This window comes from Myotis nattereri (genome assembly GCF_964212035.1).
Source record: "Myotis nattereri genome assembly, chromosome: X".
NCBI classification, from domain to species: Eukaryota; Metazoa; Chordata; class Mammalia; order Chiroptera; family Vespertilionidae; genus Myotis; species Myotis nattereri.
Window position 1 is genome coordinate 75,943,664 of NC_138078.1, and position 17,080 is coordinate 75,960,743.

General features: G+C 41.8%; 1 protein-coding gene across 1 annotated transcript in view; it reads right to left on the reverse strand.

Annotated features, from left to right (window-relative positions):
• Window positions 1-17,080, reverse strand: part of PRRG1 (proline rich and Gla domain 1) — a 222,081-nt gene that overhangs the window by 68,517 nt on the left and 136,484 nt on the right. The window lies entirely within an intron of this gene.

The following is a 17,080-nucleotide window of genomic DNA, read 5'->3' on the forward strand; positions in this document are numbered from 1 at the left end:
AAGCATACACTTTTAATAAAAAATGTGTAAAGTTAATATACAAGATGAAAACTGCTAGATACTCTTTAGAATACAGAGTCAACATCCTAAACCTCTTTCTGTGTGAGTCAGGAATGAAGTAGCATTTAGCTCCAAACCATCACATCTGCCATCTTCCTCATCAAGTTAGTATGTCCTTTCAGTAACAGGTGGTCTGGGCAGGGACAGTGATATAGTTTACTATGTTATATTCAGACGTTAGCACGTTCTTGCCAACCATGGGTGTTTAAATATAGTAACAATGATACCACCATTTATACCTATTACTATAAGTTGATACTCTCAGGTACTGTTCTGTTGGATAGCAGCAAGCAAACCAAAATCCAGTCTCTAGATCATTGATTCTCAACCTTCCTAATGCCGCGACCCTTCAGTACAGTTCCTCATGTTGTGGTGACCCGCAGTCATAAAATTATTTTCGTTGCTAATTCATAACTGTAATTTTGCTACTGTTATGAATCGTAATGTAAATATCTGATATGCAGGATATATTTTCATTGTTACAAATTGAACATAATTAAAGTATAGTGATTAATCACAAAACAATATGTAATTATATATGTGTTTTCTGATGGTCTTAGGCGACCCCTGTGAAAGGGTAGTTCGACCCCCAAAGGGGTCGTGACCCACAGGTTGAGAACCGCTGCTCTAGATGATCAGTCTTTGTCCCTTAACTAAAAAACACAAATAAAACTCCAACTGACCTAATCATATGAACAAAGAGGAGATTTACTTGTATGAAAAAGAAGAGGTGACAAAACAACATCAAGAAATTAAGATAAATTTAGCCATAATTCATTCCAAGGAACACTAATAATAATTTTGCTCTAAATTCACTTAAGTTAAATATATTGAGACAATATATTCAACCCCATTTTACTGTCCTTCAGAAAAACAAAATACTGCATGACTCAGAGGCATTTTATATAAACATTCAAAATGCACATTTATGATATCCAATAAAATAAAGGCAGGAGATACACAGTTATGGGGAATTATTTTTATTTTTACATACTGATTCATTTTATTTTTTAACAAGTTAACAGTTTTTGGTTGCTTGTTTGTTTTTAGCACATTTCTATTGATTTCAGAGAGGAAGGGAGATGGAGAAGGAGAGAAAGACACATCAATGATGAGAGAGAATTATCAATAGGCTGCCTCCTGCATGTCCCACACTGGGGAATGAGCCCCCAGCCTGGGCATATACCCTGACCAGGAATCAAACTGTGACCTCCTGGTTCATAGGTTGACATCCACGCTGGCTGTCAAAGTATGCTTCAATAACATTTCCCTAAAAGTGTCATGTTTATTTGCAGAGACACTAGAAATTAATCTCCACTACTGCAAAAAAATTAGAAAATTCCCTAATCTGATACACTTCTAACATGGGGAAAAGCACATTACAGATCCTTCAAGATATTTAAAAACGTCTATATGTTGCAAAGAATATATTGATGTAAATAAAAAAGTGAATGTTCTTTTAAAAATAACAATATCAATGAATTTAAGGTTTACCTCATTATAGAGATGTATTTACTTTATATGAGATATAGATTTATTACTGACTTGTGGCCCGGTGCACAATATTTGTGCATAGAGTGGGGTTCCCTCAGCCCAGCCTATACCCTCTCCAATCGGGGACCCCTTCCTGGATGTCTGACTGCTGGTTTAGGCATATCCCTCTCGCAATCTGGGACTGCTGGCTCTTAACCGCTCACCTGCCTGCCTTTCTGATCACCCTTAACCACCTCTGCCTGCCTGATCACTCCTAACCACCTCTGCCTGCCTGCCTGATTGCCCCTAACTGCTCCCCTGCTGGCCTGATTGCCCCTAACTGCCTCTTCCTCGCTCCACACCCGGAACCTGGGCTTCCCTCCCTCTGGCCAGCCACAGGCACCCAGGACCCAGGCCAACTTCACCTAGGCCAGCCGTAGACACAGAGGATCGCGGGTGGGTGGCTTTGCCTAGGCTGCAGCTGCAGGCACCAGGGACCGCAGGGCGTGTGGCTTGTCCCTCACTCGGGCCAGAGGGACAGGCGCAGCTGCTGGAACCTGGGACCCTGGTGCGAGTGGCTTATCCCTCTCCCAGGCCACAGCCTGGCTGGGCCCCATTCCTCTCTACCCAGTGTTGAGTGTCTGAGCCATTATGGTGTGATGACATGAGGGTGTGATGACTATTTGCATATAGCTCTTTATTATATAGAATTTTAACTTGTCACGTTTTGTCTTCAAGTGGATATTATACCACTTCACACCTTGTATAGAAACTTCACTGTAACAAAATTTCATCTTTCCAGGGGAATCTTTGTGTTATTGGTGTCATGTATTTTACTTTCACAGATGTTATAAAACTGACATTACATTGTTATTTTTTTGAAATAGTTAATTATCTTTAAATATATTTAAATAATAAGAAACTTCTATTATATTTTTTCCTATGCATTTACTTTCTTTGGTGTTTTCCATTTCTTGGCATAGATCAGTGATGGCCAACCTATGACACGTGTGTCAGGGGTGACACGCGAACTCGTTTTATTTGGTTGATTTTTCTTTGTTAAATGGCATTTAAATATATAAAATAAATACCAAAAATATACATTTTTGTTTAACTATGGTTGCAAATACCAAAATATTTCTATATGTGACACGGTACCAAAGTTAAGTTAGGGTTTTTCAAAATGCCGACATGCCGAGCTCAAAAGGTTCACCATCACTGGCATAGATCATTCTTTCTATGTCGAAAAATTTTATTTCTGCTTGCAGGACTTCTTTTAATATTTCTTACACTACAAATCTGCTGGTGATAAAAAATTCAACCTTTTATATATGAAAAGTATATTTTAAATATTTTTAAAAATATTTTCAATCAGTCTAGAATTATAAATTGAGAGGATTTTCCCCTCTTGTGAATACTTTAATGATGTTGCTCTACTATCTTCTCCCTTACATTGTTTCTGATGAGAAATCTTTTGTAATCCTTATGTTTATTCCTGTGTATAGTGTGTCTCTTTTCTTCTGACTACTTAAAAGATTTTTCTTTTCATCATTGGTGTTGAGCAATGTGATTTTTTAAAAATATATTTTATTGATTTCTTTTTACAGAAGAAAGGGAGAGGGATAGAGAGTTAGAAACATTGATGAGAGGGAAACATCAATCAGCTGCCTCCTGCACACCTCCTACTGGGGATGTTCCTGCAGCCAAGTTACATGTCCTTGACCAGAATCGAACCTGGGAACTTTCAGTCCGCAGGTTAATGCTCTATCCACTGAGCCAAACCGGTTAGGGCAAGCAATGTGATTTTTCTTTGTCTTGATGTAGCTTTCTTTATGTTCTGTGCTTGCTATTCACTGAACTTCTTTGATCTGTGGGTTTATATTTTTTACTATATTTTGCCAAATTTGGAAATTTTTGAATCATTCTTTTTTTCAGATGATTATATATATAGAAGTTCGGGTCTCTAGAGGGGGCTGGGGAGGAAGAGGAGTGAACCAAACCATAGGGTCAGGACCTCAGCAGGCAATTGAGTGTGGGGACAGCCAGCAGGTACATCCTGCAGTGGCCAGTTTGTGACCAGCTGCCTGAGACTGTCTCGTTCCTAGGCTCGGGGTGTTTCATGCATCTGATCCATGCTTCCCAGCAGTGTGGTGCCCGTCGGGGCTGTCCATAACTTATGGGGAAGGCACGGCCTGGGGAGTTGGAGCCTGGATCCTGTGCAGTAACCAGATCCGGGCATTGGGAATGCGGCCAGTTCTCTACAACCTGAGCCGCCCCACTGTTGCATCGCCGGAGCAGTCATGGTGCCTTCTTCCTCCACAGTCCCCTAAACTTGCAGCAGTGGAGGTGGGTTGTCATAGCTTTGGGTGAACAGACATGGAAGACCCCTAGGTGATAGTAGGCATGAGGTGCTGGCTGGGGAGGCAGTCGTGTGGGTTTTTGTGAAGTGCTCACTGTCACAGCTTTGGAAGCCTCTTTCTTAGTTCTCAGAGAGCTCAGTAGTGAGGAAAGGCAGGTCTTGTTCTGTGTTGCAGTTTCCATGGGAAAACTCGCCATTGGTGGTGTTAGAGGGGTTGGCCGGGAGCACCTGTGGCAGAGAGACACCCTTCTCCAGTAACCTCTTCACAGACAGACTCATTGCCGGATGCCCAGGAACTGCTCGGCAGATCCCTGCTGTTCCACAGAGTTCTCTGAGCAGCCGTCCATCTTCTGCGGGAAGAAAGGTGTGTGCTTGTGCACAGTCACTGTCCGGCCCTGGGCAGTCAGGGGCAACCCGGCCTGTATGTGTTCTCCCACTGGGTTCGCAGAGGTTGGACAATCATTGTCCAGAATTCCCTTGTTTAACAAATAAAGTTAAGTTCCCAGTGAGGCCCCTGGTTAGAAAAGGAGGGAGTTGGGGAGAGGAGGAGGAGCCGAGCTGCTTCTTCCCCACCTGCCAGAAGGTGCGGAGCCCAAGGCATGACTTCCAGTCTGCTCAACCGCCCCGGGAGGCTGCTTCTGGAGAGACTGTGAAGGCTGGGCTCTGCTCCTGTGTCTTGGTGTGTCTAAAAACCAGGAGGCAGAGCCGTGCTCTCACCTAGGCCTCCAGACAGCGGCCTCCTGGTTCTCGGCAGAGACAGTGGCCCTGGGGTGTGACTGCCCCTCAGTGGTTGGAAGCATGTGTAGGAGCCGCCAGCAGGCAAACCATCAAACTCGTTGCTCAGGCGACAACGCTAGTGTCCCACTTGGTGGCTATGGGCGCTGCCATCCTTTGTCGTGGAGTGATGGTTAATTTGCATATCCCCTCTTTATTAGATAGGATAATTTTCTAAAGTATCCAAATTGATACCAACTAGATGAACCTATACTAGATTGAAAACCATGGTGCACTTCCATAAGTGTTTCCTTTTTTATGTACCTCACAAGGTTAACCATCTATAAAATTAATCAGTGATAAAATATCATTAGAAGAAATTTTTAAAATTGTGGTAAGTGGTATGAAGGAAACTAAAAGGGTTATATTGAGATTAAGAATATCAGTGGAGAGGAGAAAATGGAGACTGAACAGGAAGACATGTCAGGCACCTTGTCCCAGAGCAAGGTTGGAAATACAACTAAAAAGGAGAACATTCACCTGGAATTTCCAACTGTGGTTCAGCTGAGGAGGTGACTTATAACAAAGAAGAACAGAAGGTACCTGAAAACCTGTAGGAAGAGTGAGATCACGAGAGGGGGGTTGCCCAGAGCACACACACTGGCCTGTGGCAGCAGTGGTCCAGCAGACTGATGAGCAGCACCTTTGGACCTACGGTGGCATGACCTGCAGCACACATATCATGCAAGGAGCTATGAAAAGTAGCAAGACTGATGGTGGCAGCAGAGTCTAGACCTGGCAGAACAGAGCCAGTGGGGAGAAAGCTGCATCTTTTATTTCCTTTATATTTTTCTTTTTTTTATCTCTAAACCCATAGCACAAGCATTTTCATTTGCAACTACACACCCAAGGCACTGGTGCAGGAAAGGAGGTGTGGACTTGAGGTGCCTGAAAAGAGGTGGGGAAGGAAAGCAGGGCCGGGAGAATTGGAAAAGTAGTAGCCAGAATGAGAAGATGGCTGCCAAAAGGAAGGCAGACTGCAAGACAGTGTGAGAGTGAGAGAACGAAAGGAGAGTGTGTGGACGTACTGAGAGTATAAATTTGTGAGTGAGCGATAGCTATACTCCAGGGGACTGTTGGAGACTGCCAGATCGGGCTCCCATCACCGGGTAGCCTCCACTGCTGCTGAGATCTCTCCCAGAGCAGCCAGCTTAGCCACGGAGACCCCGCCATCTTGAGTGGCTGATATCAAAAGCGTATACATCCAGAAACCTTGCAACCACGGCACCCAGGGTCCAGCTATGAACCTAGGAATACTGGATCTCAAGCAGCGAGAATACTTGGACTCAGACGAGCCCTGCTCCTCCTCATGAAAAGGTCAGATTTTGCCCAGATAAAGTGTGGTTTGTAATTCAGGTTGGAGAGAAGAACGCGCGCGTGGGGGAAGTCTGCGCCCCACAAAGTCCTCGGCCGGTGGGGCCAGCGTGATCCGTGAGTGTGGAAGGGGTCCCACAGGGCTGCTGGCAGAAGGGAACTCTAAAATTCAGCCCATAGCTGGACTGGATCCAAAAAGGCAGCCTCAGATTTTGCCAGTGTGCTGGCTGCTTAGTGCCAGGGGAGAGAGGTCGTGCAGAAGAGACTTTGGGAGAATTGTGCACTCTGGCTCTTTTAGTTTGTTTATTTGTTTTCTCCTTAAATCTTTGCTTTTGGTTATTAAACCCAGTACATAGGATCGCCCATTTGGGGTCACTCAGAGAGACTGCAGAGGAAAGTAGTTTTTGTGGAACCTGCGAATCAGAGCGGAGAGTAACGTCCAAGGAACCATCTCTAGGGTAGTCGACTCTTCCAAACCAGTATTAAGTGTGATAGAGAAAAAAAAAACTAAATACTGGCTAGAGAAGACTTGTAGCCTCGGAGGTCAATCCAGAAACACTGCCACCCAGGGGCTGAACCACAAACTGACCCTTCTGTAAACACAAATAAAGGCAGACTGGGAAACAAAGAAATACTGTCTGCTTTAAAATTAGGACTGTGGTTTACAATACAGAGGAACAGTGTATTGCAGGGAACTTCAACACTCTCCTGAATACCTGACAGGACTAAGGCATGTCAAACAGAAGAGTAGAGGAAGTGAATGACCTTCACTACTGCACATTTTTATTTTTTTCACCTTTTACTTAAGAAACTATTTTTTTTCTTTTTTCGTCACCTGATTTTACCTTTTCAATTACTACATTTTTATTTTTAACCACTATTATTACTACTACCATTTTACCTTTTTTTTAAAAAAGTGTCATTTTATTTTCTCTTTATTTTATTTTAGGATTAGTGTTCTACATTCTATTTTCATCTTTCCTTTAGCATCATTTCACTCTTCTCAACTTTACCTTTATGCCAAAACTGTCTTTCTCACTTTTCCCCTTCTGTTGTCCTGTTCCTCTTACCCTATTCCTGCTTTAGATTTTCCCTATTCCTTTTTTTAACCTGTTAAAATTTCACCCTACTTATATATCTAATTTCCAATCCCCTGCTCTAAGTACATACACACCTCTCTCTTCTCTTTCTTCACAATCTAAATTTTTTTTCTCGCTGTCATTTTGTTGCTGTTTGCTTCATTGTTGATTATATTGGGTTTTTGTTATGCTTGTTTGTGAGATTGTTTAGCTTTTTCTGTTTATTTTATTGTTGGTTTTTTTTTTTTTTTTGCTTCTGTTTTCCCTCACCTTGCTTGATATCAGTTGTTTGGAGTTTGCAATCACCTCTAGGTATCAGCTGCTGGAATTTGTTGGGATTATTGGCTGTTCTACTGAAGTTTTTTCCCCATATAAATAGTTTCTTCCACTCTTCTATTTCATTTTCTTTCTTCCCTTTTCCCAATTTAATTTTTGCACTCTTTTTTTTCTTTTTCTATTTTTTCTTTTTCTCTTCTTTCTTCCTTACCCCCTAATTCTATTTTCTCTGGTGGTCACCTTTATTTGGGTTATTAGTATCTTGAATACATGTGTGTTCATTGCCTTGTGCGTTGTGCCTTGTTGTGTTGTATTTTGTGCCTTTAAATCAACACAGCAGAGAGAGAACTACATAACCAAACACCTAGAGAAGAGAGATCATGGGGAGACAAAGAAACAGCCCGCATATGAAAGAAAAAAAAGGCATCACCAGAAAAGGAAGTAAACGAAATGGAGGCAATGGAGGCAAGAAACCTGTCAGAGAAAGAATGCAGAGAAATGGTCATAAGGTGGATGAAAAGAATGGAAGACAAATTCAACAATATGTGTAAGAACCAAGAGGAAATGAAGAACCAAGAAGAAATGAAAAATGACATCACTGCTATAAAGAACTCAATAGAAAGCATCAACAGTAGACTAGAAGAAGCAGAGGACTGCATCAGTGAGCTAGAAGACAAGGTAGGAAAAAATACCCAAACAGAACAGCTTCTAGAAAAAACAATTAAAAAGCAGGAGGAGCGCCTTAGAGAACTCTGGGACAACACGAAACAAACAACATCCGCATAATAGGGGTCCCAGAAGGAGAGGAAACTGAGCAAGGAATAGAAAACCTGTTTGAAAAATAATGACAGAAAACTTCCCTGACATAGAGAAGAAAAAACTCATACAAATCCAAGAAGCTCACAGAGTCCCAAACAAAATGAAGGCCAAAAGAATGATGCCAAGGCACATTATAATTAAATTGGCAAACACAAACAACAAAGCAAGAATTGTAAAAACAGCCAGAGAGAGAAAGAAAGTTACCTACAAAGGATCCCCCATCAGACTAGCGAGAGATTTCTCAACAGAAACACATCAGGCAAGAAGAGAATGGAATGAAATATACAAAGTCATGCAAAGGAAGGGTCTGAATCCAAGAATACTGTACCCAGCAAGGTTATCAATCAAAATTAAGGGTGAAATCAGGAGCTTCACAGACAAAAAAGGACTACGGGAGTGTATTAGCACCAAACCAGCAATGCAAGAAATGCTAAAGGATCTGCTGTAAAAAGAAAAAATAGGAAATGAAGAAGGAACACGGGGGTAAAGAATAAAAATGGCGACAACCAAGTATCTATCAATAATAACTTTAAATGTAAATGGATTAAATGCCTCAATCAAAAGACATAGGGTAACTGAGTGGATAAGAAAACATAACCCATATGTCTGCTGTCTACAGGAAACCCACCTCAGAAAAAAAGACGCACATAGACGGATGGTGAAGGGATGGAAAAAAGGTTTTTTAAAGTGAATGGAAATGAAAAAAAAGCTGGGGTAGTAAAACTTATATCTGACAAATTAGATCTCAAAGTGAAGGACATAAAAAGAGATAAGGAAGGCCACTTCATAATACTAAAGGGAGCAATTCGACAAGAAGAAATAACTCTGGTAAACGTATACGCACCCAATATAGGACCACCCAAATACATAAAAAAAACTTCTGGAGGAGATCAAGGGAGACATTGACAGCAATACAATCATAGTAGGGGACTTTCATACCCTACTATCACCATTGGACAAATGCTGTAAACAAAAATTAAGCAAAGAAACAACAATCCTAAATGACTCCCTACATCAGATGGAATTAATTGACATCTTCAGAACATTTCACCCGAAAGCCACAGAATATACATTCTTCTCAACTGCACATGGGTCTTTTTCAAAGATATACCATGTATTGTGTCACAGGCAGAGTCTCTTTAAATTCAAGAAGATAGAAATCATATCAAGCATCTTCTCAGATCACAATGGCATGAAACTAGAAATCAACTACAATAAAAACAATCCAAACAAATCAAACACATGGAGACTAAATGGCATGCTATTAAACAATGACTGGGTCACCAGAGAGATCAAAAAAGAAATAAAACAAATCATGGAAACAAACAACAATGAAAACACAACAATCCAAAACATATGGGACACAGAGAAAAGCATTCTTCAGAGGGAAGTTCATAGCTTGACAAGCCTACTGCAAAAAAAAAGGAACAATGATAATAAATTACCTAACCCTACAACTGAAAAAGTTAGAAATAAAGCAACAAGAAAAGTCCAGTGTAAGCAGAAGGAAGGAAATAATAAAGATCAGAGCGAAGATAAAGGACATAGAGACAAAAAAAAAAAAAAAAAAAAAAACAATACAAAAGATCAACAAAACCAAGAGCTGGTTCTTTGAAAGAATAAACAAAACTGATGAACTTCTAGCCAGACTCACCAAGAAACAAAGAAAGAGGACCAAATTAAAAAAAAATCAGAAATGAAAGAGGAGAAATAACAACAGACCCCACAGAAATACAAAGGGCTGTTAGAAAATACTATGAACAACTCTACTCCAACAAAATAGACAACCTGGAGGAAAAGGACATATTCCTAGCAAAATACAACCTTCCAAAACTTAATCAGGAAGAATCTAGAAATCACAATAGGCCAATAACTATGGAAGAAAATAAATCAGTAATAAAAAATATTCCAGCAAAGAAAAGCCCAGGGCCAGATGGCTTCACAGGGAAGTTTTACCAAACATTCAAGGAAGAACTAAAACGTACCCTCCTCAGACTATTTGAAAAAATTCAAGAGGAAGGAACACTTCCAAGCTGATTCTATGAAGCCAGCATCACCCTAATACCAAAACCAGATAAAGACAACACGATGAAAGAGAATTACAGGCCAATATCCCTCATGAACATAGATGCCAAAATCCTCAACAAAATCCTAGCAAATCGGATCCAGAAGTACATCAGAAATCTATTTAAGCAAAGAAATCTATGGCATTTCTATACCCCAATAATGAACTTACAGAAAGAAACACTAAAGAAGTAGTCCCGGGACTTCCAAAATGGCGACCAGCAGGAAGGTAGGGAGGGAGAGAGTATGAGAGTTCAAGGAAGTGATAGAGGAGTGTGTGGACCTGTGTGGTGTGTGTGTATGAGCTAGGGACAGTTAGATTCTGCAGGTCTTCTAAGGGGCTGCTAAACCGGGCAGTCTTAGGCAGCGGAGTCCCGCTCCCTGTGCGGACACTCCTGGGCAGCCAGCACAGGCACGGCAACCACACCATCTTGGGAAACAGAGCTGCTTGAGATTAGGATCCTGGCCTAAGCACCACCCAGTCTGATCTCAGACACATACCAGAACCCTGCAGCCACTGGGGACAGAGACCTGCGACCACAGCTACAGACCTGGGGACACCAAAAGTTCAGAAATCCCCATGGCAGATCCATGAGTAACAGAGCCAATCCCCCCTTCCCACAGGCTTGCGGGCAGCACCAGAGTAACTAACTGATAGACCCACCCCTTGCCAGGGCCTCAGCACTCCAGGAACTTTAGCCTGGAAGTGCCAGTGCACCTTGGAACTGATCCTACTCAAACTGCCAGCTTCTGAGCCCTGGGCTGGGAGCAAACGCACGAACCTCAGGAACTGACCCTACACGCACTGCCAGCTTCTAAGCCCTGTGCTGGGAAAAAAGGGGCGAACCCCAGGAACTGAGCATAGGCACACTGCTGGCTTCTGAGCCCTGGGCTGGGAGCAAACACACGAACCCCAGGACTGACCCTACACACACTGCCGGCTTCGGAGCCCTGGGCTGGGAGCAACTGCGTGAACACTGGGAATTTGTCCCACATATCACAGGCCCAGGGACCCCGATTCTCTGGGCAGGAGGCAGCACCAAGCACCAGTGACTTGACTGTGTTTCTTTTCACCTGCGCCTGAGATCCTGATTTCCTGTGCATTCATACTAAGAGCCAGTGACTACAATTCCTGGTGCAAGGGCACACAGGGACCCTGATTCTCAAGGCAAGGTCGTGCGAAGCAACAGAGACTGTGATACTGGATTCTGGGGAACTCTGACTCCTGGCGCACGCTAGGGGTCTCTGGTTTTCAACACGCTTCAGGGGGGTCTCTGTTTCAGCACGGTGTAGGCAGGGTCCCTGATTCTAAGGGCGCCTACGAGGTCACATTGAGCGCTGACAACACTGACTCTGAGCGAGCCTGGTTCCCACCAACCCACAACAACCACACATCTTAGTGTCACAGCTCTTCAGTGACACTAGGGTGGTGGGAGGCTCCCACTGCACATGGCCCAGGCCCACGCAACTTGACATTTGAACTATAGGGAGATAGTCAGAATGAAGAGACGAAACAAGACCCAGAGGAAAGACAATGAGGAGTCACCAAGAAAGGACATTAATGAAGTTGAAGCATGCAACATGACAGAAAAAGAATTCAGAATAATGGTTGTACAATTCATTCACTGGATGGAAGAGAAAATCAACAACCTATGCAAGAATCAGGAAGAAATGAAAAGTGATATAGCTACAATCAAAAACACCATGGAAAGTTTCAACAGCAGACTAGAAGAAGCAGAGGACCGAATTAGTGAATTAGAAGATAAGGCAGAGAAACAAGCTTAATCTGAGCAGCAACTGGAGAAAAAAATTAAAAAGCAGGAGGAGAGCCTAAGGGAGCTTCAGGACAACATGAAATGAAGTAACATACGCATAATAGGGCTGCAAGAAGGACAAGAAGAGCAGCAAGGATTAGAAAATCTATTTGAAGAAATAATGTCAGAAAACTTCCCAGATATGGGGAAGAAAAAAGTAACACAAGAACAGAGAGTCCCAGGCAAGATAAACACCAAAAGACCCACACCAAGACATGTCATAATAACGATGGCAAATGTACAAGACAAAGAAAGAATCTTAAAGGCTGAAAGAGAGAAACAGAGAGTTACCTACAAAGATCCCCCATCAGATTATCAAATGATTTCTCAACAGAAACACATCAGGCCAGAAAAGAATGGACAGAAATTTACAAAGTGATGCAAAGCAAAGGACTGAATCCAAGAATACTCTATCCAGCAAGGCTATCATTCAAAATTGAAGGGGAAATAAGAAGCTTCACAGACAAAAAAAGGCTAAGGGAGTTTATCACCACCAAGCCAGCAATGCAAGAAATGCTAAAGGGACTGGTGTAAAAAGAAGAACTAAAAAGCCCAGAAAGAAAGCAGCCACAAATAAAAATAGAAATGGCTACAAAAAAGTAACTTTCAATAATAACTTTAAACGTAAATGGACTAACTGGTCCAATCAAAAGACATCAAGTGGCTGAATGGATAAAAAAACATGACCCGTATAATTGCTGTCTACAGGAGACCCACCTCATTAGGAGGGACTCACACAGACTGAAAGTGAAGGGATGGAAAAATATCTTTCAGGCAAATGGAAATGAAAAACAAGCTGGGGTAGCAATACTTATATCAGACAAAATACACCTCAAAGTGAAGGCCATAACAAGAGATAAGAAAGGCCACTTCATAATACTAAAGGGATGAATACAACCAGAGGATATAACCCTGATAAACATATATGAACCCAATGCAGGAGCACCCACATACATAAGAAAACTCCTGGAAGATATCAGGGGAGAGATTGACAACAATACAATCATAGTAGGGGACTTTAATACACCACTGACATCACTGGATAAATCCGCTAGACAAAAACTCAGCAAAGAAACAGCAATCCTAAATGACTCACTAGATCAGATGGACTTAATTGACATCTTCAGAACACTTCACCCCAAAGCCACAAAATATACGTTGTGGGACATCTTCAAAAATAGACCACATATTGGCTCACAAACAAAGTCTCCCCAAATTCAAGAAGATTGAAATCATACCAAGCATCTTCTCAGACCACAAGGCCATAATATTAGAAATAAACTACAATCAAAACAACTCAAAATACTCAAACACTTGGAAGCTGAATAGCACGTTATTAAATAGTGATTGGGTTACCAATGAGATCAAAGAAGAAATTAAAAACATCCTGGAAACTAATGACAATGAAAACACAACAATCCAAAACCTTTGGGATGCAATGAAAGCAGTCCTGAGAGGGAAGTTTATAGCTCTACAGGCCTATCTCAACAAACAAGAAAAAATGGCAGTAAATCATCTAAATCTACAGCTCAAAGAATTAGAAAGAGCAACAAGAAAAGCCCAGAGTGAGCAGAAGGAAGGAGATAATAAAGATTAGAGCAGAAATAAATGACATAGAGACCAAAAAAACAATACAGAAAATCAATGAAACCAAGAGCTGGTTCTTTGAAAGGATAAACAAGATTGACAAACCTCTAGCCAGGCTCACCAAGAAGCAAAGACAAAGGACGCAAATCAACAAAATCAGAAATTGCCGAAACCGGTTTGGCTCAGTGTATAGAGCGTCGGCCTGCGGACTGAAGGGTCCCGGGTTCGGTTCCGGTCAAGGGCATGTACCTGGGTTGCGGGCACATCCCCCTGTGGGAGATGTGCGGGAGGCAGCTGATCGATGTTTCTCTCTCATCGATGTTTCTAACTTTCTATCTCTCTCCCTTCCTCTCTGTGAAAAATCAATAAAATATATTAAAAAAAAAAAAACCCTCCTCAGCCCCCACGTTAGGTTCTGCCTTTGCAGTTCACCCAGATTAGGTTCTGATTGGTCAGTTTCTATGCCAGTAAGTGTCAAAAGCTCTGCCTCCTAGGTAGCCATCTTGTGAGGGTGTGAGGGTCAATTTGCATATTACCTCTTTATTATATAGGATAGCCTTTTATCTGGCCTTTAGCCTTTCCTCCACTTTCTCCTCATCCTACCCCAAAATGGAGGGGGAAAGGCTACTTACAATAGACCTGGTTAATAAATAATGAGATTATGCATTAGAATGGTGTAAATAGGAATGGAAAGAAAGGGAAAAACTTGAAAGGTGCAGATATTGGGTGTTTTCTTTGGCCACTACACTCACCATGCACCTTATTCCTCAGTCAAATCAAATCTTACCATTCTCCAAACAAGCTCTTTAATACCACCACAATTTTGTACAAAAAATTTCTTCTGTCAAGTGAACTCTTATTCCATCTCTATTTATAGAAGCGTAAGTGACCGTTAGACTTTTCAACTGGTAGCTATGATGCCCACTGACCACCAGAGGGAAGACACTCAATGCAGGAGCTGTTCCCTGGTGGTCAGTGCGCTCCCACAGCAGAAGCTCTGCTCAGCTGACTAATGGGTGCCAGATGCCGGGCTCATGGCTGGTGAGCGCAGTTGCAGTGGTGCGAGCCTCTCCCACAGACATTCCCCCTGAGTGCTCCTCCCCCATCCAGAATGGGACCGGGATCAGACCGGCATCAGGACTGACTGGGCACAAGCTAGCAGGCACTTCTTGGTCATGGGTGAGCCGGTATCACCCTAGGACAGGAATGCAGAGACTGTAGCAGACCAGCAGCGAGCCTACCAAGTGGTGGCATCAGGCGTATTGGGGATCAGCAAGAGCCTGGGCTTGGGTTCCTCCCAGGCTGCCTGCTGCTTTCTGCACTACTACATCCATCCCTTGGGGGATGTAGGAATGCCGGTTTCGGCAGATCCCCATAGGCCAGGCCAAGGGACCCCCCTGGTGCACAAATTCGTGCACCGGGCCTCTAATTCAAATATAACATCCTCTATAAACCTTCCCCAGAGTGTACTCCCCACTTCATTAGACTCAGTATTTACATATACCTAAATGACAACAATTAATTAAACTATATTATGATTTTTGGTGTGCTTATCTGGTTTTCCCTCAAGATTAAGGTTCTCAAAGGTAGGTCCCATGTCTTATTATATTTTGATTCAATCTCTTTCTTTCATAACAGCTAGTAAATAACTTGGTATGAGATTCAGTAAGTATGGAATAAATGAAAAGGCAGAATGGGAGAAACTTGAAGGTTGAGTGACTCAAAGCTGGGAAACCATGGACCATGCCTCTAATTATGAAACAGTATGGCAAACTTACTATATGACCATGAAATGAATACATTGACAGCAACATTTCTAGGGAGAGAGCACTTGAATATACTATTTTTAAGAAATGAAACTACCATTTGAAATTTGTAGAATACTTCTATTTGTGCTTCCCTTGGAACAGACATTTTTTGTTCTGTAAAAACCATTTGATTTCCACTAATAGTTGTGTGGAGTTAGTCTAGCTGAACACCTACTGTTCTGGCAAGAGGACATAGCCAGATGCCTTTTGGCTTAGCAAGGAACTAGTACCTTGATCCCCAAAGTATATACCCGCAAGGTGCATGTATAGCATAATGTTAGTCTGCTTGCCAACACCAATCACAGCTCTTTCAAAGCAACTTATGTAATCCTTTTGAAAGCCCCCTTTCTCTGCCTTTATAAACTGTCTCTTTCCCCCTTAGAACACAGTTGAGGTTTCTACCCAAAATTGTGTTTCCTGGATTGCAATTCCTAAAAAAGACCCCCAAATAAAGCTTTTGTTTACCCTGCAGTTCTTGGTCAAAAATTGGTTGACAACAGTTTATCATTAGATAATTCTACATTCCTTTCCTTTGTGAAGCTAGATATTTTACTGTGATTTTTAAAAAAGTGTTGTGTGAAAAATAAATATGGAATAGGAAATGAAGATGGTATCCTCCTATATCCAATATCCTCTACAATCAAATCTGATCCCAAAGTTTGGGAAGTTGTACTGAAGCATAGTGGTCCCTCCTTTTGAAAAACTGCCGTTTAAAACTGCTGTTTGAACTACTCTGTTATTTTTATTTATTTATTTATTATTTTTAAAATATATTTTATTGATTTTTTACAGAGAGGAAGGGAAAGGGATAAAGAGTTAGAAACACTGATGAGAGAGAAACATCAATCAGCTGCCTCCTGCACACCTCCTACTGGGGATGTGCCCACACCAAGGTACATGCTCTTGACCGGAATCAAACCTGGGGCCTTTCAGTCTGCAGGCTGACGCTCTATCCACTGAGCCAAACCGGTTAGGGCTACTCTGTTATTTTTAGATAGTCCCTTATTCTATAAAATATAACTTTGTTATATTTTATAGAATATCTATAAAATATTGCTTTCTTGTAATTTGCTTACATTATTTTTCAAATGGCTACTAAGCTCTCAGGATATAAATACTTATTAAGTTGTTTGGACCTAACTACTTAATAAATAGAACTATTAAGTATTTTTTTTTTTTTTTGGCCTATAGCTGCTATGAAAAAAATCACAGTGACAACTGAGGACCTTAGACCTAGGGGTTCTGGAGACAGGTGTACTCTTGCCACTCTCTCCCAAGTCCATTTGGCACACCATGCTCAAATGGGCTGGGGAACTCCTTCTCTGAGAAAAGAGACCAAGATTCCATTTGAAATTTCATAGTTATTGGAACCTGCCAGATGGGATATTGCTGTCCTGATAAGAGCTACAAATATCAGGAAAAGTACACAGTGTAGTCCTCCACTACATTAGATCACTCAGTTGTTGGTTACTCTCAACTAGCTCTTCTGGCTCCATGAGCTTGAAGAAGAGGCCAGGAATATTAAAACTGAAACAACAGGGCCACCAATTAGCTGAAACATTGGGAAATAGGGCTTATTGTATTATGTTGTGAGCAAAAGTGAATGAAATGCTAGGTAAAAAGATGCCCCCCTCTTATCCAAGCCCAGCTGGG